Genomic DNA, 27725 nt, shown 5'->3' with positions numbered 1-27725 from the left:
GACACCCTTGTCATCTTTCTGAAACTCAGCTTGCAGGTTTGGACCACTGTGACCTTTTTTTTTTTTTTTTTTTTTTTTCTTTTCTATTGAAACAATCGTCTTTGTGAACGAACTGGCCCAGTCAGAGCCGTACCGCCTGCGGTTTGCCCACACCCATGCAGGACTGCTGCTACTGGGCGGCCCCGCTGTTTTACAGTTGGAGCTCGCGGGTCTCCGCGGCGCAGGTGGGAGGATGTGCTCCGGCGGCGATGCCACTGAGGGGTTAACTGTCTCGCTCTCTGCGCGACGTGTCGGTAACGGCAGCCGCAGGCTCACCGTACACCGGCTGCCACGGTGGCGTTTTTAGTCAGAGCTACTGGTTTCCAGTAAGAACCTGCAGCCAGTGTCTTCACGGCAGAGGAAGTGGTGGTGGTGGAGCCTGAAAGCCTTTTGTACACCAAAGAAAGTTTTCACTTTCTTGCGTCTCGTGTGCACGTACCGCGTGTCGATTTTAATCAGCGACATGATCAGAGAAGCTTGCGGAGTAAAAATAACCTCAAAGACCCCTTTTGAATGTATCCTAAAGTAGAGAAGAGTTCATTCATTACCTGAAATTAATTCACTGATTCATGTTTATTCTCTCGGGAAAGGTTGAGACATTTAACAGTTAAATTTATTGACAAAAATATCTAAAAAAATCGCAATTAGTTGCTAAAATGACGTCAAAAACGAAATTCATCAGTTTTTACTTGGAGGAGATAGTCATGCACAGGGTTATACTGCCACCTGGTGGAAATAAACGGACACGACTTGTAATGCAGAGCCTCTGGTAAATATCAGTGTGAACACTAGAGGTCGCTGTGTGAAAGGCGTCCCTGTTTAATGTGACTCTTTAGGTTTGAATGGCTGAATTGACAAAATCACATAAATAATGATCTTAACTGATCTTTAAGAGTATTTTAATTAAAAAAAAATCCTGACGGCGATTCATTGGATTTTCCTTTTGAATGTGTGGAGAGGTGATTCAATACTGAAACTCAGGGCACGTATTATTAGAAGCTGCAACATTTTTATGTTTTGGAGAACAAATGTGAAAAAAAAAATTAGCTTGTTTTAGAGTTTTGGTTGCCATGATGTATTTATTTTTGTCTTCTGTTACAATTATTTCAGTGATCCTTCCATATTGATCTATTTTATCTCTGAATTTGCAGGTTTTTGGCATCGCACAAACTGCATATTTGTATTTAGGAGAAAAAACTGATGAGGACTAATGATCAGGGTTTTTGCTGCAGCAGTAGGGTTATCTATCCCTCATGTATGTACAGCCCATCTCTGCCTCCATCTGCTGTCTGAGTATGAAAACTGCTGAATCTCAGTAGGTTCATTTAATTTGATCACATGACCTTTGGTGTTCTGAATTTTCTCTTATCGGAGAGTTATTTTGAAACTTATTCACTTTAAAAGTTTGTTTGTTGGTTTTCTCTGGCTGCTTGTGTTCCTTCCAAATGGTCCAAAACCATGAATTTTAGGCTGAACAGTGACTCTAAATCGTCTTAGTGTGTGTGGACGTGACTGTCTTTCTCTGTTTGTCCTGCTGTGGACTGGTGACCATGGATAGATTAATGAATGGACTGTATACTTTGACAGCATGCAAAATGCCACCGATAGAAGACATGGTTTTGTTACAGTCGACTTTATTTTGCACTAGGAGGCAACACTGAAGATGGCATAATGCTGAAATTTCTAATTGATTGGGTTTTTCCAAAATGATAGTGAATAAAATGTAAACTTTTGCACTCTGAAACAAGAATCAAAAAACATCGAGAGTTGGAAAAATGTGTACTTTAAGTTGTTATCTTGTCATTCCACTCTCTTCCAGAGAAAAATTGACAGTATGGCACCCGGATCAAAATGTGTTGTGTTTTGTGATTACTGGCTGTGCCCAGCAGAGGGCGCTGTTCTCCATGGAATTCCCTCCCGCTGGATTTGTGCCCTCCAGCACAGCATCAGCAGATCCTTTGAACCCGCGTTGCTTTCAGACACAGAGTGATGGGAGGGAGGAGGGGTTATTGATCAGGCGGCTGGTGTCAGCTGGCTGTATTGATCGGCATATTTCCAGACAACAGAGGAGGAGAGCAGTGAGAAGCTGCCAGGATTTGGTTCACACAGCTGAGTGGAAGCAGCTGTTCAGTACATCAGACTCATTCTGTGTATATGTGTGTGTGTGTGTGTGTGTGTGTGTGGCCCCGTCATACATATTGATCAGGCTCCAGTTAAAGTTTTTCCAGCTCATGTCTTTTGTCCTTTTCTTTTATGTTCTGAATGGAAACTCTTCAAAGAAAAATGTTCAGCATTTCAGTGTGGGTGTCAAACTCTCACTTCCTGTAGTCTCATGGTGTGAGAAAAGGAGATTCCTTATTTAAATGACGTTATTACTCCCACTTTTTCTCAGAGCTTTTTGTTTGTATTTTAGCATTGAAGTCTACTTTGGTTTGAAATGTTGATTTATAGTTTTTAACACAGGAGTGTCAGTGACTTTAGTTCAGGGGCAAGTGAATAGGAGTCAGAGCCGGACTGACGAAAGTGGACAAAATACTCCTTCCGGTGGTCCAGGGGATGGCGTATTAGCACGTGAAGTAAATTGGAATGATTATAAAACATTTTAAAAGACGTGTTTTCTTTTCAACCGTTTTGATACACACAGATCTGCACAAGCATAGTGCTCCGCGGAAGGATGTACCGGCGCACAGCGGCTGAGTCTATGGCTTCTACTGCTGTGCTCCGGTATATCCTTCCGTGGAGCACTGCACATGCGCAGGTCTGTATCAAAATGTTGATTTAACAGATTGAAAAGAAAACACTCTTTTAAAATGTTTTATAACCATTCAGATTTACTTCACGTGCTAATACGCCGTCCCCTGGACCACTGGAAGGAGTACTTTGTCCACTTTCGTCAGTCCAGCTCTGACTCCTATTCACCTCCAGCAGCTGAGCTAAGCTAACTACAATGCTAACAGCTGGGATCCAGCCACTGGACGCAGAGACACAAAAAAGGTATTTATAAGCTTATCTCACTTTGTCAATGATAGGGAAAGGGCGTGGGTCAAAAATCTTCGGAGTATTCCTTTAAAGTTTTTCTTTGTTGTTAGCAGAGTGCGTGCATGATGAAATAGTCTATATATTCACCAGAGGAGCCAATTATTATTGAAACTTTCTGCAGTCTCAATATACAACCATTTTTACTGCAAGGTACTAGTTCAGATTACAGGCTTCCTGCGAACTGGTTTTGGCCCGCAGGTCTTATATTTGACATCTCTGTTTTAACTCCTAATGTTTCTTTTCAATCTCAAAGTTGTTTCCTGCAGCCAAATCTTAACTTGGAGGATGTCATCATTTAGAGTAAAGATTCCTCACTGATTTACAAAATGTACAAATCTTTGATCAAATGTTGATGTATATTCACTTTTTTGGTGGCCTGTGATGAGCAAGTTGTTAGTGTCAAGAAAAATTTGCATGCATTCACAAGCAGAACATGCAAACTACAGAGAGAAAAGCCCTCATGCCTGACATCAGGATTTCACTCTGTTAAGCTCGAGAGCTTTCTGCATAAAGCTGCAGTATGTACAGTTCATGTCGTTTCACTTTGCTCCATTGGGTGGTGCCGTTTTATCTATTTTTTGGTGGTGGCAAAGCAAGCAGCTTTTGCTTTTGTCAGTGATATCTCTGCCTCTTTCTGTTCGGTAGAACCAAGAGCTCCTAAAGTGACTCAATACACCATCTTGTGGTGAAAAGTGGTATTATGAGGTGATCTTCAGTTGTCTAACTTGCAGTTTTAAGTCCCTGCAACACAATACACAAAATTCTAAAGCTGACCAAATGGAGGTTCTGTCACTTTTTGATAAGTTTGAACCATTACTGGTTTGTTATTGTTTCATGTGATCATCAGTCTCGGTCCTAATCCTAAAGCAGTATTTCCATTCAGAGGTCTGAGTCACTGGTCACAGCTCATCATCCTGGGAACACACACACACACACACACACACACACACACACACACACACACACACACACACACACACACACACACACACACACACACACACACACACACACACACACACACAGAGACAGTTTAGCTCAGTAGACCACACACAGAGATGTGGCCTTCACCCTGCCAAGTGATATGCAGACAATGACTACAAATTCCACAAGCACACAGAACGCACTGTGTCTGGGGGGGAAAGGGCTTCGCTCTGCCGTTTTCCACCCGCCCCGTCTGGGCATGTCCACACCAGCTAATCAAGGCCACAATAACATCTCTCTGTACCACCTGGAAGCTGCGAGCATTTGGAAGGAAGTCCCTGTGAGTCAGACCCTCTGTTCCCCCTGAGTCACAACTGACTGTCTGGACTCTCCTGGACTGGGCCCAGGACCACGAGGGGGAAAGGAGGGCGAGGGAGTCTGAGAGGCTGTGGGAAGTGAGGCAGGGAGGCAACTGCACCAAAGCAGACAAAATAACACCATTAGAGAATGTAAAAACCCAGATAATGACATGTTATTGGTCACTTAGTTACTAAATAAATGTCAGCAGTGGTGAGGCCGCAGTGTGATCGGCGCATTCTTCTGCAGTTATTTTTCGATAAATCGTCTCAAAATGACAACTTAATGATTTGTGGCTAAGCTGATACGCACGGCTTCTTCCAGACGGTGCAAACGCGTATCTCGCCGTCTTCTGTAAGGCTTTATTGTGGGGCGGTGAAGTGAAGGCAGGTTGGGCCTCAGACATGCTGGTCACACTCATTTACAGCAAATTAGACTCAACAATTAAACCCTCGTTAAACTCGCACTTGTTACTGGACCGTGGGTGGAGGGAGGAAAAAAAAACACACACACAAAAGGAGAACTTGTTAACTCAACACAGAAAGGCTTCAAACCTAAAATCAAATTAGGGATATTCTTGCTGTGAGACAAGAGTGAAAAACCCTGGTCATCCATGGTCAAATTAGTAAAACATACAAGATGCCCTACAGTGAAATTTAAAGACTTTTGGGAAGAACTCTTAGAAAGTGGCACTTTTCATTTAGTGTTTACTTGCTTATTTAACTCTATCACTCCTAAGAAAAATATGCCACTCTGAACAATCTTGAGCCAATCTGATGATTTTATGTCCAGCTGATCCAGTTTTCCATCTTCAGACCTGTAAAGTCGATCAGTGGCACATCGGTCGCTTCTTATCCTTGTAAAACTCCACTCCTTCATCATGACTTTCCCTTTACAACTTAAGAAAACGCTGCCTTAAAAGACATTTACTGTATGGCACAGTATTTTTATATTAACTGTCGGTGTTCATGCGATCAAATTTTGCATGTTTATTATTTGTTTGATCAGATTTTTTTTTTTCCAAGTTGGTAAATTCGAGTCATTTCCAAACTGTCTCTTTCCACATCATTATGGACGATGAATGTGTTCGCTGTGACGTGAAGCAGTCGTCCGCAGTGTGGGTGTCGGTCTATTCCCTCTATTAGAGTCAGACCGCTCCTGCCCATCGCTGTTTCCACAAAACATCACCAGGCAAAATGTTCCGCTTACGTCAACTTAGCGACTGCAGAAACTTCATATTCAGTCATTTTAGGAGGAAAACCTGAGAGGTGGAAAGCTTCATGTGGAAGCACGGTGCTATGGATGTTTTTTTTTGTCAGGACAGTGTCCGCTCATAGAGAAGTGTCTCCTGCTCCCCCACCCCCCAACACATTTAATACACTTCAGATTAACTTTGGACCCTACGTTGACTGTGTTAAACTTCAGACCTTACTAAGCTGCTGCTGCTGCTGTGACACGTAAGCAGAGCTGGAGTGTGTGGGCCAGTCTAATGGCTGATTCATTCTTTAAGTTCAGCTGAAGTTAGCACATATTCCTCCAGATGACTGATATCATCTGAAGGTTTCTTCTATTGCTTCCTGAGAGAATCTGCACGTACCGCGGTTTGAGAATCACAGTGGTGATCTGCTATTTTCCCCTCAAAGTTTGTTCCAGTTAAAACACACGCTGGAAAAATGAAGACATTCGTTCAACAAATGTACCAAATGTAACGGTAAATATATCACTACTGCTGTCTGTAACACAATCCACACCAAGTAAGTGTTGGTTGTCTGTAAAAATCCCACCACTTTATTAAATGCCGCTGTTGCTGGATGTTTGTTTCTTTGCTCGGGTGTCCGCACCACTTTTCTACAGCTGTTTTTAAAGCTGTTTGCAGTGAGACTTGAGGTATTTGTCCGACATGAGGGGCTCCTTCTCCACTGTCTTCACAGCAAAGCTCAGGGAGCGGCACAGAAAGAGAAGGCAGCTGTCTGAAGGTTTCCACGTAAAGCAATGAGCAACATTGTGATGCATCACGCACCACTCTTCTCGCACACCACCTACGTAAACTTTCAGGTAGCACGCCTGAATTTAAGCTGTTAGGATACAAAATGGTCTCTCGTAAGTGAAAATGAAAAACATCTTTTGTGTTTTGTGTGTCTGTTTACTCATCAGTGCTCGGAGCCACTGAAAATCCAACTTTTTGAAAATGGCTCCCACAGTGGAACTTTGTGAAAATGTTCCGACTCCATCTCCATGGAAACAGGGGAAAATGCAACTTTTTGAAAACACTCAACTTTGCATACTCACCATGGCCATATTAAGTAGTCCTTTTTCACATGCATGAGTAGATGGACAAAAACAACAATAGCGGCCTCCGGAGTGCGATGACTTTGAGTCCACATCCTCCCGGGACTTGTTTGTTTTATGGTTGAGTCACCCGGAATAGCATTTCAACTTGGTCGTCTGTGTGTGGTTTTGTTTAAAAAACAACCAACAGAAATGGATATTGTTTTTCAGAATGTTGCTCTGTAAATGCAAAACGATTCTTAAACAAAAAATGCCGAAAGCACTTTTTTCAGTTGAAAGATGGTCATGTAAATAGGGCTTTAAGATCAAGCTGCGTTGCAAACGTTAAAAGGCTCGGTGCATATTTGAGTGAGGCTCCAAAAATGTAGGCCAAACTCATCTTAGGTTGCACATTCGTCTGAGAATGAGAAACGCAGCTCAATTGAAGGCGCTGCGGTTCTTTGTATGTTCTTGGTATGTGAGTAACTAATTGAGTAAGCGACCAGTCTTTGTTTTTGAAATTCATACAGCACTTTACTATCTCCTGTACAGTTTTCTCACAGCAGACCCTCAGCCCAGCAACTGGTTAAAACGGTAAAAATAGTCAAGCAGTAACACACACATGACAGAGACACAATGGAGGCAAAACAAACTAACCACAAGCTTAAGTAATAACGTGGTAGGAAAAGTAATTATATACAGCTCCTATGGGAGAGAAATGCCTTAGAGGACTGTTTCTATATGAAGAACAAAGCTGGCTTGTTCTTATGAATGCTTGAGGTTTATTTTGAGCTTCCATGGTCCAGAAAAGGCAGGCAGATGTTCCGAGTAGAACAGCAAAGAGAGGAACTGGTTGACAAGCTGAGGAACGAGGAAATGAAATGAAAACGTGTCGTCCGTTCGATCAGCTGTTCCTTCCTGTGCAGTCAGACTTGGCTGTTCTCTTCACATCAGTGTCGCCAGTACAGACATAAGCAATCAAGCTTTTTTTTCTCATGTATTTTGAACTTTGCTCATACTCCGCGGTATGTTTTTAAAACTGCAGCGATCACCGCTTGCAAAATAAGCCTTGCAGGTGTTGGTTTGATTCCCACACAGACCCTAAAGATAGATGGCGAGCGATTCATTCTGATATTGTGTGTGATGGTTCTCCTTGAGTCATCTGTGGAGCTCATCCTCCACAGTCCTCCCACGCCTGCTGCTCTGCTGAGTCAGCGCGGCATCGAGTCTCATTTTCGATGCTGCACGTCCGTGAAGCTGCGCAGCTGTAATGCGACTAAAAATAGGCTCCCGTGTTGCTGGAAGCAAACTCAGGCTGCACAGTTGGGGTCACGGTTTGAGAAATGTGTTTGACCCCAACATTAGAATGATTAAATATGCTGTATGAAAAAAAAAGCTTGTTTATATTATAGATGACAGTGTGTTGTTGAAGAACTTTTTCTATGAGGTGTCATATTTCTTGCAGTGTATTGTGCATTTTCAAATCAATTTTACAGATATTTTCCTGTGGAAACTGATATTTTCAAATGAAGTTTGGGCTAAATTAACATTATTTTTTTTGCTTTCAAATTATTTTGTGGGCTGTTATAACTGCATTTCCTCGAATTTTGGACTTCTTGGTAGCTTTCGTCTTGGGATAGGGCGTTACTTTGGTGTATTTCACATCCAGCAACATTGTGGTACTTCTAATTATATTTGGCATATAATGTAATGGCATCCTCAACACGTCTGCAGGATATATACAACCTTAACTTTGTACATTTCAAGAAAGACTAACTGAGCCCCAGTGAACTCTTTCCATGCACTGTGCGTTTATGCTCTGCATGTCAAGGTATTGAGACAGCAGACGGAGCCTTACTACACTACAGCAGACCATGTTTCACAACATTATTTCGACATTATCCGTCTCACGTCTGGCTAGTTGACAGGAAGAATGACGCACAAAATTACAGATTATCAAGAAAAATCACAAAAAAAAATCTGCAAACTAGTGCTTTTGAGGCCGTTCGTGATAACCATAAGCACACATGAGACAATAAAACGATGATGTTGTTTTGGCTGTATCCCTCTAAATTTTCAGCTTAATGTTAAATGTGAATATTATCCGTCAGTGTCATCCTATCAGAACGTTTGCTACAGCTTGATCGGGGATGTTTGTGGCTTTTCTATTCATGTTGTTGCTTTAGCAATTGTAGTGTGGTCGAATGTTTTCACCCTTCTGGTTCACTGTGGGGGAAAAAAAAAACACGTGACCTTAAAATACTGAATGCAGGCCGTTTGGACTGTGTAATTGCAAACAAGCAGAGTCCAAAGCAAAGCAGCAAGAATGGATTTGGATTCCTCGCAGCTTTAACTGCAGGCCCCTGATTTCAACCATATTCTTAGACTGTCTAATGAAAAGCTTCAGGTCCCTTCATGTGTCTCAAAATAGAGTTGATACAGTTATGTAGACTTATTTAAGTACAGATGTGTGAAGCTTGAACGTTCTGAGTCTGAATTACAGCAGTGATGCTGCAGATGCATCATATCCTCCTCACAGTGACCGAAAGCCGCCCCCACCGCAGTGATGATCTTCCTCATTTTCTTCTTTGTGAGCGCGTCTGCTTTCAAATCAGCATGTTCTTCACATCCAGGCCTGTTGTTTGGGATGGTCTGTACGTGTGTGTTGGGGATAGTGTGGGAACTGCAGGGGAGGATGTGTGTATTTATGACGTTGGCTCGGAGTTCTTGTGATTTCCTCTGGATACAAGACCCAACGGGTCCTTGTGGGAATTGACTGGGATCTGAGACCGACCTTGTAGGTGTGGACTTTAATGGAAAGCATAAAAATGTTGGGGGTGGGGTGATGGAGGGTGAGGCACGTCCGCAGCGCTGATGACGCACCGGCTGGACGAGTCATTACGGTTTCACTTCGTCTCACAGCACCGTGTTTCATATCGGACAGTAACTTTATGCTCCGGAGCAAACTGGCTGCAAATGCAGATGTTTGAAATTCTTCAACTCACTGATAACAGACCAGGAATGGCATGAATGTTAACCATTTCCAGGCGAGTACAGCTTGACATCCAGCTGCGGTGCAAGAATAATCACGGTAAATTCAAACTGGCATCCAGGCAGCTTTGAAAACCTGAAATCTCCCCTCAGGATTCACTCAAGGTTCATCACTGAGCGTGACCGTTAATAAAATGCCTCCAGATCAGATAACATGCGGCTTTCAGTACTTCTCCTAAAGTCAAGTCAGTGTCTGTGAAATGTGCAGATTTTCTGCATGCATGTGTGTTAAAGTAAATTAGTGATGCTCAGGATTGATGTTATCTTCCTCGTGGCTGCATTAATTCAGCACGAAGAATTCATGTGGCGTTAAATGTCACTGTGGCCCTTCTATAAAGCTAAAAGTGTAGTAACTTTGAATGTCTCTCTTTCAGAGGTTTGACACATTTGTTCAACAAATGTCCAACAAACTGTGGTTTTGGGGTGTAAACCATGTCTTGGCAAGGCATTTCTTAACAAGCCCCAGAAATTCAAAGGAAACTGAAGTTAAATAAGAATGTTACTGAAGCCAAAACTGAAACAGATGTTAAACCGTGCTGTCTGCACTGAATGCTGCTCATGAGAGTCTTTGTTGAGGAAAGTTTCCATCACACAACCCTTGTATACATGTGAATGTGTGTATATATATGTATATATGTATATATATATATATTGGTGCGTACGCAGTTAGATTTAGAGCCTTTCAGTGGCTTTTTTTCTCTACTAATCTTGGCATATCATATGGCCCATGTGTTAAAATAAGTTTACTATATGTGCTGCGATTCCATTTTTGGAGACATTTTGACTCTATTTTTAAAGAATGGAACAAGTTATACAACACTTATAAATTTAATTTAGCAGTTTTTTTTTCAAGGTATGTTTCAGGTCAACAGTGTGACCATATAAAGGATTCGAACCTTCAACCTTCTGTTCCATAGTTTGATGTCTTGAGAAGTCGATCACTGAGCTCGTGAAAGATGTTTTCCAAGAGTAAATCAATTGATTTTTGTAATGGGTGTTCTTGACTCGCTGACAGCGAGATTACTGGATCTACAGAGGAGGCAATGGTGTCAGTTTTGTGTTTGTTCTTCAATCAAACATCAGATTTGATTTTAAATGAACTGAGGTGAAGCATGAACACGAGCTGCCATTAAAGTAATGAAGCATCTGCTTCCACTTCCTGATGAAGTCAAGCTTCCACACTGTGATGGTCTTTTCTCAAACAGTTTAAACAAACAAGTGTTGATCTGTCACTTTAAGATAGATGTTGAGAAGAAATTCCACGATTGCCAAAAAAAAAAAGGGTCTAGAAACAAATCCCACAGGGAATTCTGGGAAAGAGGAAGGCAGTGAAGTTCTGAGTTTTTTTCTCATGACACACACGCAGTGAGGTCAGTTCGCGAGTCCACCCCTCAGCGTTTTTCTTAGGAAAAACGCTCAGACTTCTTCTTCCATCTGTGTGAGGACTCTGGACTATCTTTAACCATCACACCCAAATGTCTAACCTCGTCCCTATCCCAGCCTGAACCCTCAAACCGCCCCAGAGCCAAGACTGCCCCGTCTCTCGCAAAATGACACACACACACACACACATACACACACACACACACACATCTGCTTGAGTGAGGTTGAAAGGAGCAAACATTGCAGCTAAAGCAGGAGATCTGTGTGTGTGTGTGTGTGTGTGTGTGTGTGTGTGTGTGTGTGTGTGCGCCACAGGAGTTGGACAGTCATTAGTGGAGCTCTTAGTGCGTTGGAGGAAGTGGTGGTAACCGATGACTCAGCCAAGCCATACTTGTCATTCTTTCTCTCTCTGGTTTCTCTCTTTCTCTCTGCGCTCTGCTCTCTCATGTCATCTGCTTTTCTTTTTACATTCTATTCATTCTTTCTTCTTATGCAGGATCTTTCGTTTTATGTCTTGCTGTTGCTCTCCGAGTCCCTTCCCCTCATCTCTTCTCTCTCCTCGTGATTGATCTTGACCTTTAAGAGATATCTCTGGCTGTGGATGTGTGTGTGTGTGTGTGTGTGTGTGTGGATGTGTGTGAGAGAGAGAGAGAGTGGCTTGGACACTCCGATGTGAGTGGGAAGATGACTTGTTTCCTTCATGATTAAAACATTCATTCTCTCTTTTTTTTTCCTCTCTCCTCCTTCCCTTCCTGCCCTCTTAGTTTTCACTGAAGACTTTGGGATGAAGAGGAGGATGAAGAGACACAAACTGGTGAGTAAAAGTCGTTTTTGGCTTGTTTTTTTTTTTGTTGTTATTTATGAAGCTGAATGTAGCAGTTCTTTGTTTTCATGTGTTAATAGATGGGATAGTCGAGAGAGTACGGCTTTTCTGCCTGAAGAGTTCTTTCTGTCGGAATGAATTAACATATCATGAGAGTGCAGAACACTGAAACTAAACCCGAGGAAAGTATCGATAAATGAATTACAGCTGCCAGATGTGCAGTGAATTGAGGGACTATGTGGCTTTTTTTTTTTTTTTTTTAACTGATTTTACTCATCTTAAGTTTTCAAGAAGAAGTTGTTCAGTAGTTTTTGGTGTTTTCTGTACCGCTCTGAATAGCAGAGCATGCAAATCACAGATTTGCCCTTTCGCAGCGATGGCCTAAAAATAGGAGACGTAATGCCAAACCTGGCTGGAGATAATCGGAGACAACTGCTCTCGGTGTTCTGGCAGCCGTTCAGGTAGCAGTAAATATCAGCTGTGGCGCTCACCGCTCCGGACTTAGTCATGTAATCGTAGTGTGACGCACTGACCGCACTCTGGCGCGTCGAGGCGAAAGGCGAGGTATCGCGTCTCCTGCTGATATTAGAGCCGCCGTCATTATGGGGAGTGATGGCTCTAATTCAGAGGACTCCATTAACCTGTTGTGCCGCGGAATGAGTGGTCGAATGACGTTTCACAGCCTGGACTGACGCACTGGGAGCTGTGCATACGAGGAGGCGATCAAAAGCACACTGATTGCACAACTCTGCATTTTGATTTGTCTTAAGGGATTCACAGATGACTGTTTTCTAACGTTCAATGAATTCTAAAGTTCACTATTCACACATATTCATACTTTTACTCACCAGATTTCCTGAAACAACTTTATTGCTGTTTCAAATTCAGATTTTATACGTTCTCCTCTATAGCGTTATATCCTTTGATGCTAACAGAAACATGACTTGCATTTTAACTCATGGTGGTGGTATTACAGTACATGGCTGTGCGCTGACCCACGTGAAAAAATGAAAAACTTACATTGGATATTTCAGGGCAGTAATTTCAGGTCTGGTCTGGCTCTCGAGCCTTTGTTTGGACATCTCAGCCAGCCCCAGTGTGGATGGACCCTGTTATTATTCCCACAGAATGAAAAGTCACGCTCTCATATGAAAGGCTTCCTGTGAGGAAACGGTTGTTGGCGTTCATTGGGAACCAGCGGTCGGAAATGAGGCTTTGTGAGGAGTCATGTTTGGACCAGTAGAGTCCGTTTCGGTGCGGTTATTGATGAGTTGGCATTGTTCCCATCTTCAACACTCACCTTTAAGAACCACGGCTGTGGTTTGCCACGAGCAGACTGAGATTCAGTTTTCCAGCCTGAATTAAAACCACGTCATGACTCCTGCTGCTTTGACTCTGTGTGGAAAAGGTTTTTTTTTTTTTTTTTTCATCAGACTAGCTTAAACTTGACTGATGAAAATGGGAATCTTGGCTCTATTCCCACAATGGAGAACTGGTGAGCTTTGTTGCCTCAATATTCCCAGTTTGGTTTACATGTTCTCCCTGTGCATGTGTGGATTTTTTTTGGGTGTGTTCCCACAGTGTGTCAGTGTGTGAGAGTGTGTGTGCAATCACATGGGTTTAAGATGAATGGATGAATGTGTGCTAAAGTGACCATAACTCCTACATTTGATTATATATATAAAAATGGTTAATTATTCCAGAAGACTTGATCATGTGAGACTTGAAGATTTGAATTTGATCCTCTTTTTGCTGAGAGCTGCATACTTTGACTCATCCAGACGGGCGACTTTTTTCCTCGTTTGATCTGAAGTCGTCATCCAGGCCGAGTCAGCACTCTTGCACATTTCAGCAGTTTGACATATTCAACTCATTTCCAACACTGCTGGGATGTTCAGGTCCAATGTTTAATTCCAGCCTTCACTTCTTCATAATTAAATTTGAAAAAGTAAAAAAAAAAAATGTAAAAAATAAAAAGCATTTCTTGTTGGCACCATTTCAACATCAGGATTCATTTAGTCTGAAACCAGCATGTCAGATCTGTGGCTGAACCGTGAACGGCAAAACAAAAATAACTGTAAAGAAGCAGTTATATTTTACAAACGGCTTAAAGATGTCAGTTAATAGCTATTTTTGTCCTCAGAATTATATTACCGAGGTCAAAATGGTTCTGGAGAGTCAGCAAGTAACACCAAATCCACTGGATCTTTATTTGTGAAATTCTAGTGAACACATTAGCTGCAGCTTGTTTTCCACCACTTCTTTCAATTTTCACACTTTTATATCTGTAGATTATCAGAAGAAGGTTCAAACATACACACACCTACACACACTCGTTCTCTCTGTCACAGGCTCTTACGCCGGCCCCCTACCGTCAGTCCTCCCCTCCCCGTTTTACCGTAAATGTGTGTTTTGTCCTCTGGGGGCTGTGATGAAGTGATGCACTTAGTTTTGGTATCGTGTCCGCGGCCGTGCACCTCCACCACCGAGAGAGCAGGAGAGCAGTGCAGCGTGGGTAGGCGTGGGAGGCCTGTGAGTGAGATGACTCAGCTCTCTGTTGCCGGGCAGAATAGCTCCGAACGCTCTCCCACCAACATACGTTAAAGAAAAAAAAAAAAAAGATGTTTTCTATGTTCTTCATCTAAACTGTAGAGAGATTTATGAGTTGAATGAACAGAAAGGTGACACAAAATAAAGAGCAATCATTCAATTTGTTAAAGTGCTGATTTGAATGATTTTTGGACCTGATATAAATTCTTATAGACAACAATCAGATTTGAAACCAATAATGTGTTCAGTTTATTTATTTTGGTATTTAAACACAGTAAAATTCACATATCAGTCTGGTATGAATCTTTAAACTCTCTCTGCTACAATTAAATGATTGTAGAATTACTCTAATAACTTTTTTTATATATACAGATCACTTATTGAGTAAAAATGTTACTTTTTAGACTCTTTATGACAATTTTGAGTAAACTTCTAATCGACCAGGCTATTTGCTAAACCTGTTACTAAAAACTATCTTTTTCTGTCTTATTAATTTTAAACTACAAGTGAATAAAAAAAAACCCTCAAATCATAAAGTGAAAGGCTGAAAACAGATCACACAGTGCTGAGATTCTTATTTAATGATACTTTAAAAAAAACTGTTTAAGAACCTGAAAATCTGTTTAAAATGTACTTTTGAGCTCCGTCTCTCTGAATATATAAATGCTGTACTGTTTTTTTTTTTTTGGTTAAAGAGTTTGATTTGTTTTTCTTGCTATTTAATATTACTCTTTACTAATTCTACTGTTTTCATGAAAGTGCTCATTATATTCAGCTAAACTGTGATCACACATATCATTCACTGCAGATCAGTATAACCATGAGGTGAAAACATAATTTGTTATGCTGCTTAGTCTAGTCATTATCATTTTGATAGTGTAAGAACGTGAAATCCTTTTGGGAGATTTTTAGTTTTTAAAAAGTCTTTCTGCTGTGAAGATTGAAGGCAGTCCTCAAGTCACTTCTGTTTTACATTTAATGGTTTTAGAAATAAACTGAGCACATTTTTTCCACCAGGCGATCAGTATAAAAAGCCACTTGTGATGTTTTGGCTCAATCCAAATATTTCCTGTGTTCTGGAGCTAAAAGCCACCAGAATCTGCAGTGTTTTCTCTAAAGGGGTTTACTGTCTCACAGATTTCATTCTACTCAATAAGAAAACAGCAAAGTCTGAGTTTTATCTCATCAATGAGTTTCGGTACATAAAAAAAATATGAAGCAAGAAGAAAACATAAAAACGGCACGATACTACGACTGAAAAGGATCAGAAAGGATTTATTTTACTGGATGATTGTGCGTCTGTGTCACCACGAATATACTTCATACTGGTTTGAATCAGGCTGGTTTTGGATTGCGTGAACATGAAACCGTGACATTGTTCTTTTGAATTGCCTCCTCAGTTCCAAATTCATGAGTCAACCGAGTCTGTTTTTGGCCGTGAGGCTGAAATGCACCGTGTACGGACTCATTAAAACTTTTAATATTGTGCACGTGCATCAGGCTGTGTGCACGAGGGTGTCTGAAGAATACTGTCCAGTTCATGAGGCCTCACTCCTCCCTTCACTCTGCTGAGGCAGAAGATAATGGAGCATTCGCCAAACTCAGACTCTGAGTGTGTGTTTACACTGCCTCCCTCTGCCATGCTATTGCCAGAAAGTGTGTGTCTCTGTGCAGGGATGTGTGTGTGTGTGTGTGTGTGTGTTTTCCCTTCTCGGTCCACTTGCAGTGCTCCCTCTGTCGTCCATTCATCATGTCGATAGAATCTCGTGCAGGAGAAACGCGCGCTCTAATGATGTTTTCCTTTCTAATGTGATCCAGCTCTCCCCGCCGTGTTCGATTCCTCGACCTGTGAATACACTCCCTGTGCGAGCTGCAGGCTTTCCGTCCCTCTCGTGCCAGCGGCGGCATCGGGTCAAACAGGGTCACGGATTCAGCAGGTTCATGAGCTCATCCTGGGCCGTTTCTCACTTCCTGCATCCTGCTCATCTCTTTCGCAACCAGGCTGTTGAGCCATCAATCAGTTTTCTGCAGCAGTGTTTCCCAACCTTTCAACTCAGAAAGGTTCTTCTGAATACAGTCTCGGTGCTCGTTATCAGTCATGATACGCTTACCGATTTAGTCACAGCGCCCACCTCCTCCTTTCATCTCGGCTCGTTTCTTGTCCTCCTCCTCAGTTTCTGTTGACAGTATTTGGCATTTGGAGCTACTTCTCATAACCACTTTGAAAAAGCTGCAGAGCCACTCACTTGTTGCACAGTTTGAGCAATCCAATAGCCTTCAAATTGTAATGAATCTGACATGAGTGACTGAAGGAGTTTCAAGACACTAACAGGCTTTTCGGACACTGGTGTCATCTAACAGGAAAACTTTACAATTCAAAAGAATAAAGATTTTTCAAAATGTTTCATAAGAGTAGCTGACACAACACAACAGGGAGACCCCAGATGAGATATCAGAATGAAAACGAGTTCCTTCGTTGCTCAAAGCCAGGCTGTGAGTGTGAGCTTTTAAAATCATGCATAGAGCAACAGTTTTCTGGGCATTTCACTGTATTTTGCACCAAAAAGTTTTATTAAAATTGACTTTATTTTGAAATTGTCTGTCATTTTCAGTAGTAACTGTTTGGTTTGGTGAAAATATAGACATCTCCATCATGGTTGCTCTGCATCACAACAAAGAAGAAGTTCACAGTTTAAATTTCAATGTTGTTTTGACACCATTTTACTGGATTTGTTTGTCCCTCCTGAACTCAGGGCTTCAGCTTTGATCGCAAAGAAAAGGTGTGATTTCCAGGAACCTGATCCGGTGTAATTAGAGCTGTTAAATCATTGCATGTGAAAAAGCGGAGGCTGCTTTCCTTCTTGGTTTTACACATAGACGTCATGAGACTTGTGGTGTAGTGAATTTTTCCGTCCACTAGAGGGCAGCTCTCACCCACACTCAACACTCAGCCCTCCTCACTTTGTTTTTCCTTTGTGACAATTTTCAGTTTTACACTCGTCTAAAATACCTTTGTGTTTTAACTTTAAACTTAATTCTTCGACGTCTTTCTGTCACATTTCGACGCAACTTCATCTAAGACGACAATTGAAGACATGGGAATTCAAAATTAACTTTAAAAACGGAACTTTATGTTTACATGACATTTATTGCCTCACCAGAGGAATGTCTGATCAGCTGTTTTCGGGTGAAATTCTAACTTTTATGCCAGTAAAGAGCGATAAAATCCCAGTAATGCGCTTCAGCTAGTGTTTCACAAGTTTTTAATTCGAAGTTCTGTTTGTTAATTTTAATGTTCTGCACTTATAAAGTGTTTATGCATGTTTTTAAAGACCCACGCGTTTGTTTACCTGCATAAACCGAAGGAGCATGAACTTGTTAAATGTCACGTAATTATTATAATCCTTGTGGTAATAGGTGAATACAGGACTGTAACTTTTTTCCGATCAATTCAGTGGCAATAGACTTTATTTTGTTTGTTTTTGTTTACCGAGTGCTTTAATGCAAAACGCTATCGATTTAACTCTTTTCCCCCAAAATTTTAAAGGCTCAAGAACGTTATTTTCACTTTATAAAATGATAGATTAAGTGGAAAAACATTAATAAAATGCGCAAAACTTAAAAGCTCAACTTCACTGTTTTCTAATAAATATTTGACAATCAAAAGACTATTTTAAACGTCATTTTTGTAGATTAAAAAAAATCTTTATTGTCAAGAATAATTGTATTTTAAAAAATTTGCATTAAGGAGACGGGGAAATGCATCTTGCGTATTTACGCACAAGGGAAATCCGGCCAGGAATTATTGTTCAACCTAAATTATCCATGTTCGACACCACTGAGGAAAACAGAAGAAAAAAAACACTTAAGAATTTAAAAACATATTTATTTTCCACTAATTGTACGATGACTTCTAATTTGATCGCTGGAGCTCAACATTAAATGTGTGGATGAAGGAAAACCGAGCAGGATTTCACTGGAAAAAAATGCATTTTTCTGTCCGGATCGGTGACAAATCACATTGCAGATGGCTGTCACTTAAAAACGCTGTGAATTAAATACTTTATTTCTTGTTAGACTGCAGTGAATATGTAGTAAATAAATCTGCAGAAAGTCGATGGCCTGAAAAAACTGCGCATTTCTGAGGCTCCGCGGCGGCTTTCGGACATTAAATCGTGTCCGAAGGAGCAGACAAGCAAAAACTAAAAATACTGGAGGCAAAATTCTTTTTTAAGTGTCAAAAAAGACATGACAATTTTCTACTTTTGACTTTATATTTTGACGATGATAGGAAATCTGTTGCGCGTCTGCGAATTTTTAACACAATATGTGCGCTGTCATGCGCAAGGATTAACTTTTTTTATCTAGTAAATATAGGAAAAAAAAGCCCGTGATTGTGTGTAATTTTATCCCTAATGAAAGGATCTGTATTTGTTTGCGGAGAAAGAAACCCGAAAACAAGTACAATTCGTGGTTTCCATCATACAGCCAGTTTAATAAATAAAAAAGAAGAATGTTCTTTGCGCGACAGAAAAATATCCGGCTCACACTTGTCGACTCACCTATTTTAATCTCTATAAACAACAACAACAACAAGAAGCATCGATAAAGTAAATGTCACAGCCTGATAAGTTTCCTGTGTGATGAGAAAACAGGCGTCTGACATTTAGGGTTTTGTTTTTCCTTTCTCACTTTTTTTTTCTCACACGCCAGAGAGAAGAAAAGTCACTTTCACACAAGCTGGAATTCATGATGCACCAGTTGAAATCAAGTGTCTGTTGAATATATTTCCAAACATTTATCGATGTATCTAACCAGCCTTTATATCGGACACCCTTTAATTGTTATTCAATTCCCCCTGTATTGTGTAATTTTGACCTTAAAGCTAAAATAACTCGGAAAATACTCATCTATAAACTTAATTTTTTTCAGTATCTGAGTCATGTGTCTTTGCACAGTCGGTAAGATACCGCAAGAAAATCAAAAACGCTCCTGTAAAGCAGCTTCAACAAACACCCAGCTGAGAAATTAGTGTCTGAATTTCATTTTCTTTGAACTTATGAAGTTTCACATCTTTATTCTTGTGAGTGTGTTTGTGTGCGTCTGAGTCACCTGCGGTCGTAAGGAGCATAATATTCACCCCGCTGCCTTGTCTCATTTTAAGTCAGCGTAAATTGGATATATCAGAGGAGCTAAATTAGGTTGCAGAGGTTAAAACACGCACGCGGTCGGGCTGCGTTTTGTTTTAATGTCACTCTGTAGCTGTGAGACTCCGGGCTGCTTGAAAAATGTGATCCAAACACTGGGAGCCGGAGGGAAGTGGAAAATAAAATAAAGATACAACAATTTATCCTGAGAAAAACGTTTTTTTTTTCTTCTCTCTGCTGCACTGAGATGGCAGTTAGTGGATTTACTGTGGATCATCGAGTGACAGATGAGAAATGACAATCAAATCATGTCAGTCTTGACTGTAGTGGCAAAATAAATAAATCAACATTTCCATCAGATCTTATTAAGGAGTAAAAATGAATCAAAATCAGACTTTTCATCGTTTTTTCTACTTTTAATATTTTGATCAGTTTAAATTTTTAAACATAGTGTGTCTTGTTTTCGGCCATTTTTTTTTAAACAAGTGATCATTTTCTGAAACTTGTGGTTCTTTATCCTCTTCTGAACTACTTATGGTTAGCTAAAAGTAACTAACAAACAACCTGTAGCTGGTGATTAGTTTTTGTTATTTTTATTTCTTATAACAGCACAAACACCACAGTGTTTGTCTCCTTTGCTTTAGTGGAAATATTGTATTTCTTTTTAGCGCATTTTGAGAGCTGTATTGATCTCAAAATACTTTAAAGTGCTTGCGAATTTCCTCTGTACATTTAAGGCTGAGGCGAGTGGCAGTGTGTGTTTTTGAACACACGCCCACGGTGTCATGCTTCGTGGTTTTGATTTTTGTCTGTAAATAATATATCGAGTCCTGTCCTCAAATACAATAAACTATCAGTCATTTAAGAATATTTCAGCTCAAAATGTTTAAATATGTGATTTTGCTTTGGTCTTTGTTATATTTTCTTCAAACTTGACTGTAAATGTGACATTTGATGTAAATTCATACTGACTTTAAAGTCCAGATGTTCAAAAATATCATTTAACAATTAAAAATTCTCAGTGTAAACATATTTTAAAGAGTGTCTGATAAAGGAAATATCTCCCAGGAACAAGTTAATATTGCACGTAAGGAGACATATCAGAAAATGTATCCCCTTAAATATATCATTTAATAAATACCTGCGGATGTGTGATCGTTTATAGTGAGGAAGCTCAGTTTGAGATCAGGTGAGATGAGATCATCCTTCTTCAGCTTATGTAAAGTACAGAATGATGCCCCAGACACCGAGAGCCTCTCTGACCTGAAGAAACCTTGAAATTCGATCACCGGTGGCTTCGATTCTTGAGGATGTGCGTTGCATAAGGCCGCGTTGTGTAAGCTTGAGGGACGTTTCAGGGCAGCTTTGAAAAGAAAAGTAAATATGTATTTGTCACTTTAAAAGGGAGTATTGTCTCGTTGCGGGTTATTTAAGGCCTCTATGAGGAGGCCTTAGCTACGGTTGAATCCATACGGGATTAAAAACGCCGTCGGTCTGAGTTGTGACCGAGAATGATTTTCAGTTTTCTTTTGGACATCAAATGGTGGTGTGCAGTGAAACCTGCTGTTTGTGTCGGCTTAAGGAAATGAGCTCGGGATCCCTCCGTGAAGCAGGCCCAGCTAGGGAAATGAGAGATTATTATCATTAAGCCAAGCAGTCCCACTTCCAGCTCACGCTCACGCTCACGCCCACAGGTAAACACTCACCCTGTGGCCGGTCATTTTATTTTTATCTCTCACACACACTCTTCTGTCCATTAGCACACACTGTTTAACACACACATACAGCACACGCAGATGTTTACGGAGGGTAACACATGACCTTGGCAGGTATTTTAAAATCTAGTTCATTGACATGCAGCTGTGTTAATATCTGACTGCTGGTGGTTTCTCGGCGACAGCAGAAGTAAAATACATTCATGTTTTGTTTTCTCACTTTGCAAAGCCGGCGTGTTCGTTCAGGTGAGATGGCGGACGTCACTCGCCGGCCTGTTTTCTTTTGTCCCAGTAGGTTTTAGGAAACATCTGCACCAGCTTCTCCTCACAGGAAGAAAATCCATCTCTCTCCGCATGCTTTGGCTTTCTTTATTGGACTGGGTTATTTCCCATATGGTGTCTGTTTATTTTTTTGTTAAAGACGACCTGGTCAAAAGGCAACGAGGAGACACAGAGGAACAGAGAAACAAATACTATAGACAAACACACACAATAAAACAGTGTCACACAACTCTTAAAAGAAAGGAAGTAGTATTTGCAGTGTTTAGAGATACATATTGAACAAATGGACTAAAGCACTGATTTCATTGTTGTTTGTGGGATGAATGTAGAAAGTTTTAAGGTCTGTTGCAGATGATTGAAATGAGTGAGGAGGAGATTTTGTAAACGAAATGGAAGCAGTGAGTTTGTGTGTCTGTCCAGTTGAACAGGGAGTCCAGCAGCAGGAGTGAGTTGTGAATGCAGCTCCAGTCAGCAGCTCGGTAAACAGCATCCAGGTGGCGGCGGCGAGCTCTGACGGATCTGTACATCACATCGCAGTAGTCAGGCTGGGAGAAGTGTCATTTTAACCAGAAGCCGTTTGTCAGAGGTTTTGTTTGGGTGAAGAAAAGCAATGTCACTGAGTGTCTGTTTGCCCCGTGATGGACCTGCGACCCAAAGCTTCAGAAAGCAGACGTGACTCAGGGTCGCGCCGCTGTCAGTTGTGGTGTAACGCACTTGGAAAAAGAAAAACACAGTAGGGAAGTCGGCATTGTTTTTTTCTTGCACTGGCATCCTTCACGTCAGACCAGATGATGTGAGCGACCGTCGGAGACAATGCTGTTATCCCAACACTTCATGTGGGATCACTGAAACTGATTCAACTTTAATAAAGGCGCAGCAGCAGAGTTTCCTCCGTCACACCAGAGAGGAGGATCTGCAGGGAGGAGACGGCCCCCCTGACGCCCGCCGTCACCTATAGGAGCATTCTAATATTTTACTTAAAGCGACAAATATGAAAGAACATATCAAAACATTTACAGTGTTGCAGATTGTTCAGTACTGATGATAATCTGTGATTTAACTGTGTAAGCAATATGGACCACTCCAAGTTCTGAAGGATTTATGCGCAGTTCGATTGTTACTCTCCGTTCTAGCTGCAGGGAGTGGAAACAGGACGGAGTGGAACCGGGTGTGTTGGGACGCGTTGAGCAGCACTTTGGATGTATTGTCGGTCAGAGAGCCGGTGGGCAGCTGAGTCCTGGAAGCGCTGCTGCTAATAGACTGCTGTAAACTTTGGACGATGAGTTATAGAGGATGCACGTCTCTTCTGATGGTCGAGTACTGAAGGCATGAGCCAGGTTTTACTTTTAACCAAAGTGTGTGTGTGTGTGTGTGTGTGTGTGTGTGTGTGTGTGTGTTTCTCATAATCTCATAAGCTTAAGTTGCATATTTCAGTTAAAATAAATAAAAATCCAGTATTAAAGTCTGGACCCCGCCCTTGCCTGACTATTTGGGGGCAGTTTTTGTCTTTTTCCTCATACTAAGGAGTTTCTGCTCTCCTCATATCTCTTTGATTCAATAAAAACACCCTCACATGTCTCATGTAATTTCAGTGAGACATTTTGATTGATTCCCCTTCGGCCCTTCTTGTGTGGATTCCAGAAGAACTCTCATTTGTTACTTTGATTTTCTTTCCCCAGATTAGATTTATTAAAGGGGCTGTATCATGCTTTTTTAGCTAGTCCAAACCCTAGAAATGGCATTAACATGGTAATAGTTTATTTTTGGCGCAAAGGAAAAGTCATTTTGTGTGAAATGAAAGATTTTCTGGGCCTAATTCTGAAACCCGGAAGAGAAAACGCTCTGTTTCACTGAAAATCCCGCCTCTCCCCCTGTGGACTTCCGACTGACAGCTACTTCAGCCAATCAGCGCTTCAAAACAAATACGCTGGCTAGCTTTAGCTCTTTAGCTCTAGCTTCTCTACACGCAAAGACACATGAAAACGTCTTTCCTGTTAGAAACTCACCAAGCACAGACTCTTCATACTTCTGCTCTTGCTTGATTGTTGCTTTCAGACGATGGTCAAAGTTTATCTCCGTAATTGGAGTTAGTACAAAAGCAGCAACTGATTGCCGAGGGCCTGCGGGAGGGGGGCTCAGGGGAGCCATCTTCTCCGTGTGACGTGAACGTGGGAAAACAGAGCGTTTTCATGGGTGTGGGAGGGGCTGCCTCTCTGAGCAGCACAAACACTGGGAAAGCTCAAACACACAGGCACGAAGGAAAAAATGCTTTGGGGGTGTAAGTAAGTAAGTTTAAGTAATTTATTTGCATCAATCAGCTTTTATGATCTCGCCAATAAAAATGTGTAAAATTGAACAGATTGACCTGAGAGCCTCACCTGTGGAGCAGCAGATTCAGATCGAGCCAGAGCAGCTGCTGGGAGCAGCTGTCTGCCGCTCTTAATGATGGACATTCCCAAAAAGCCCAGGGAGTGGTTGTGGTGGTCGCTGGCGCTGGATAACGCAGCACTTTGAGCACATGTTCATTGTTTGTGGTGGACCAGCATCTACGCCATTCGCCGTCTCACGAGCGTCACTGAGTCAGTGACTTGGCCGGGAGCCCAGCTGCTGTTTTTCACGGCCGCGGCCGGATCGCTCCGGTCGCTCTGCACCCAACACGTTTGGACCTGAAAACGCCTCTGACGCACTGAAAGCCTTTATTCCCTCCAGAAGGGTATTGCAGGCGGCACGCTGAAAGCTTTGTAGACAAAAGGAAATTGTAACTCCGATTTTATGAGGTTGTATTTTCGAGAGCTTCTAATTTGACAAAAACAAAGCCAGAAAGTTGATTAGGAGCGTTGCTGGTTTTCACATGAGCTCTTCAGATAAATCCAGTTTACATCAATAGTACTGAATTTGAGTTACATCAATGCAGAGCAGGGGTGTCAAACTCATTTTAGTTGAGACTGCCACATGCACATGAGTTCACCGTGCAGATAAAACACTGCCACAATAACCTTTAAATTTTCAGTTTTTCTTTGATGTGGTGCCGAGTATATGTGATGGAAATGTCTACGTTTTCACAAAACCAAACATTTACTCCCTAAAATGACTACAACGTCAACATAAAAGCAATTTCAGTGAAACGTTTTGATGCAAAATACAGCGAAATGTCCAAAAAGCTTTTCCTGTACCTGTTGCATTTAGAATATTTTTACAAACTGGCTTTGACTGCATGTTTTTTTTTTAACTAATTTGACAACAGTTGCATCACTCATTACTCAGGTCGGGTCTCAATGTCGTGTTGTCTTCGGCTCTTTAAAAAAATAGTTATAATTAAATGTTTTCTTGGAAATTTTTACAATATGTTTTGTGGTTTGGCTGCCCAGATTGCAGTATGTTGCGGGCTTTATGTTTGACACCCCTGATTTAGAGAATTTTAAGTTGGTTTTAGAATCTACACACACACACACACACACACACACACACGCTCAATTTCAGTTGTTTTTCAACCGATGAAATCGTTTCTGCGACCACAGACAGTAGTAAGAGCAAACGACTGAGTTCATCATTTTTTTTTTTCTTGTCATGCACTCAGTCTAATATTAAATGTCACATTCCTTTCTGCAGTTTTGTGCATTTCCTGAGGTTTTTTTAGCATGGCATTTAGAGCACATGAGCATGACCTTTTACGTTAGCAGCTAATTTGAATCTTGCACACAGCTGTAGCGAGCAGGTACACGGCGCTGTTATTCTATGAGCCGCAGTCTAAAAATACGCAGATATGTGCAGGAGTGTGCAAGGAAGAGGCAGCGTAATGAGCCGAGGTGGGCTTTGTCGGCTTTGTTGCGGAAAACGCTTGTCCTCTTTCAGCTTTCTGCAGCTCACATAATACCTGAACGTATTTCAGGAAGACGCAGCTGAAGTGATTTATTCCAGCATTTCAGTGTTTCAGTCCAGAACAACTTGGATTGATAGATGTCGTATATATCTCACTTTTCTGCTTCCTTCTTTTGGGGTTTATTTGCACTTTTGTTTTCCACCTTCACCGTTGAATTGAGAGTTTCACTTTCCCGACCTTTAAAACACCTGCATTTTTTAAGGCACAGATAAGATGAGAAAAGCAGCCAAAAACTGACATTTAAATCCAGAACTGAAACCGAATCAGATCGTTATTAAAATTTATTAATTTGTTAGTCAACAGAATAAATGATGCACTGATGCCAAATAGTGATATAGAGTGTTGTGTGACATTGCACAAAAAGAGGGTAACAAAAAACAAAAGACTCCAGTGAAGAGCTCAGTCGCCACACGTGCTTCTAAAGAAATCTGTAAATGTCAGCATGCGATACTTTTGCCTCCATGAAAAGTAAAACTCTGAAAGCCACAGATGTTTTCTCAGTTTTGTTTTTCAAAATCTGTCAACGTAAACTCTCGATTCTCCTTGAAACGCAGCATAATCGCTTTGAGTCGAGGAACCTCTTTGTATTCCTGTAACACTTGAACCGCCTTCATAAGTGAGAAATGACTTGTTTTTGATGGAATCTCCTCTCAGGTTCTCGTGTTCCTGTTCGTCAGTCGTGCTGCGGCAGAGCAAGGAAATGATCGACAAGCCTGAGGTAGACTGATCAGAAGCAGGCCGTCTCTTCTTCTCTTATCTGAACCGATCTGGCGCCGTAGCTTCATTAAAGCAGAAGTCATGAGTCGGGGTTTCCCCATTATTTCCTTTCATCACACCAAGATCTCTCCAGGTGGACTGAATGCATTGCTTACAAAAACATGTCGTACAGCATTTAAAAATCCAAGATGGCGCCAAAATACAGTGAAACATCAGTATCAGTGACTCTAGAGAATCAAGAAATACACTGAAATAGGTCAGCTATAATATCAATTTTGCTGAAGTGTCATAGTTCATGGTATTAAGTTCTCGTCTGCTAGTGAGAATCCACGGGCGATTCATTTAGGTTTGACTCCTACTCTGTCCTATATTCAGAAGCAAAATAGCATAAAGGATGAAAAAGTGTTCATACCTGCTGAAGCTCTGTGTGAGCTATAAAATAACATCAGATTTTTCAGTCTGGAGCGTCGACGTTTCTTCAGACAGGACGGACGTTGTTGACCTTTTTTGTGAAGATTTTCTGAGTGAAATTCATTGAGGATTCTTCAGACACATCCAATCAGTTCAGTAGTTCAATGGTTGATTATCTTCGTCATCATCCTGCAGCCTGTGTATGTGTCGATAACAGTTATATCACCGCCTGATTATACACCTCCAGGCATTTCCAGTTCAGGTTGTCATTCTAAATGCTCACATTTGTTTCAGAAGACGGAACACAATGTAAATCATACAAAGCAGGTCTGTACCAAAGCAGGAGGGGAATAAAAAAAACATGGAGATACGATCTTGATTTATTGCAGCCGTGCTTTAAATGGCAGAGAAGCCACAAAAAACAAACAAACAAAAAAACAAATTCAAGATGGATCAGAGACCAGAGAGTTGAATCTGGATAATTTATTATTTTCACTGAACTGACCTCGGTGAGATTCTTTCCTGTTAGAATTCTGCAGGATTGCATCCCTCCATTGTTCTTAATCTTTGTTTTTGTTTTCAATAGTTGCATTATTTTAGTTTTCTCCTTGAGTGGGAGGAAGTGGACTTGTGGGGGACAAGGGGTGTCAAACATAAGTCCTATGGGCCAAAACTGTCCCAAAGGAGGCTGCTATCCGGCCAACGATATGACAAAGCAAACACAGACACAGCACAACACAACGCTGGTGCAGAGATATGAGCAGGAACACGGCCATGCTGTCAGGGCGAGTCTGTAAAAACATGCATAATGCAACAACTATAGAAGTTTTTTTTTAAAGTATACATTTCACAGTATTTTGCAGCAGGTTTCACTAAAAATTGGTTTTATGTTGAGGTTGTAGTCATGATCCGCGGTAATTGTTTGGTTTCGCAAAAAAACATTGACATGTTCATCCTGTATACTCTGCGCCAAAACAAAGAAAAAACTTTCAAGTTTGAATGTAGAGGTTAATAAGGCACTGCTGACTGGTCCAGCACGCTCAAGATGACAATGGGTTTAATGTTTCCCCTGAACTCAAACGTGTTTGAAACCACTCCACCGGACTCTTATCTGTCTGTCTTTAATAGAAACGTGGTTC

At 41.2% G+C, this 27725-nt stretch overlaps 1 long non-coding RNA gene across 1 annotated transcript in view; it reads left to right on the top strand.

The window, feature by feature from the left end:
- The window catches only part of LOC115399753 (uncharacterized), a 71757-nt gene that overhangs the window by 8293 nt on the left and 35739 nt on the right, over positions 1-27725 (top strand). Inside the window, exon 2 of the long non-coding RNA XR_003932724.1 lies at positions 11826-11875. This is a non-coding gene — a long non-coding RNA (uncharacterized LOC115399753). The remainder of the gene's footprint in view (positions 1-11825; positions 11876-27725) is intronic.

The sequence above is a fragment of the Salarias fasciatus genome, chromosome 13 (genome assembly GCF_902148845.1).
Source record: "Salarias fasciatus chromosome 13, fSalaFa1.1, whole genome shotgun sequence".
Lineage (NCBI taxonomy): Eukaryota > Metazoa > Chordata > Actinopteri > Blenniiformes > Blenniidae > Salarias > Salarias fasciatus.
This window is presented reverse-complemented; position numbering and strand designations above follow the sequence as displayed.